The following is a 1,352-nucleotide window of genomic DNA, read 5'->3' on the forward strand; positions in this document are numbered from 1 at the left end:
GGCTCCTGACCGGCAGTTTGAAAAACACTGGAAGGAAGAAAGGAAGGAAGGAAGGGGGAATGAAGGAAGGAAGGAAGGGAAGGAGGGAGGGAGTCTGAATTAGTTCCCGATATTTAAAATCAAGATCTCACGTGAGATCTGCGTTTCCTGATTCTCTCGGGAAACTGAAGGATCTGGCCCCTGAGGGAGCTGAGTGTGAGAACCCGGACAAGCCCACCTCTGCTCGGGTCTGGCGGCCCTTCTCTGCCAGCCCAGCGCTGGGCACTCAGAGGCCACTCACACTCTGGTGACATGGTTTGGTTTGAGGTTTGACAACAGAGGAAATGGAAGGTGCTGGGTAGACAGAGCCCCAGGGCCCTGGGGGAGAAAAGGACACCAGGCCACCACATGAGAGAGGGGGAGTGACAATGGGAAACCGAGAAAGGAAAGGGAACTGAGAGCCAGCGAGGGGGTGAGAGTCAGCGCAGGGGCTGCCCGGGCATGTCTGTGCCAGGCGCCTGGGGCTTCCTTCTCGCCCTGGGTCCCCCAGCAGACTCGTGGCAAGTGTGGCCAGGTGTGCACGCTCCAGAGTGTGTCCCGTCAGTGGGCCAGTTAGCAGGAACCTGTCACAGGTCTGACTTTGTGATTGTGTCAAGGGTCAGTTTCTTGTGTGTCTGACTTGATCTATGTCTGTGAGGGTCAATTTCTGACAGTTGTCGTGTGTCAGCTGTGAGCTGGCGTGGGTGTGTTTGTGTGTCCCCGTGGGGTGTCATCTATATCAGGCTGTGTGTCCAGGTGTCCCTGTGACAGGCGTCTGTGTCTGTGTGTCTGCACCTCTCAGGAAGTTCGTATTTCCAGAGATGCCGTCCGCCTGTGTAGGTGTGAGTCCATCACCATGTGTGTTGTGGGTGCCTGCTCAGTGGCAATGTTGGCGACCACTTTGGGGGTCCAAGTGTGATCATCGCGGTGGGGGTTTGAGCACCCCCGTGTGTCCCTGTCCGAGTGTCAGCGACCCTGCCAGCGAGCCCGTCTCTGCATTTGTGTCCGCGCGTGTGAGTTTGTGTGTCCACGCCCCTGTCCAGGGCGCGCGTGTGTGCGGCCGCGGCCGTGCGTCCCCGTGGCCTCGGCAGCACGTGACTTTGTGTACCCTGGAGCGCCAGTCGGGCAGTGTGCGCTCGCGTCGCCGGGGGTGTGTGCCTGCGGGGCCCAGTCAGTGTGTCAGTGTGTCAGCGCGCGTGTCCGCCTGTCCCGCCGTCCGGGCGCCCCCCGCCCCCCGCGGCCCGCCGGGCCCGCCCCGCCCCGGCTGCAGGGAAAGCCCCCGCGCGGAGGTAGGGGGCGCGGCGCGAGCCTGCAAGTCCCGACTTGTCCGCGGC

The sequence above is a fragment of the Equus quagga genome, chromosome 13 (assembly GCF_021613505.1).
Source record: "Equus quagga isolate Etosha38 chromosome 13, UCLA_HA_Equagga_1.0, whole genome shotgun sequence".
Lineage (NCBI taxonomy): Eukaryota > Metazoa > Chordata > Mammalia > Perissodactyla > Equidae > Equus > Equus quagga.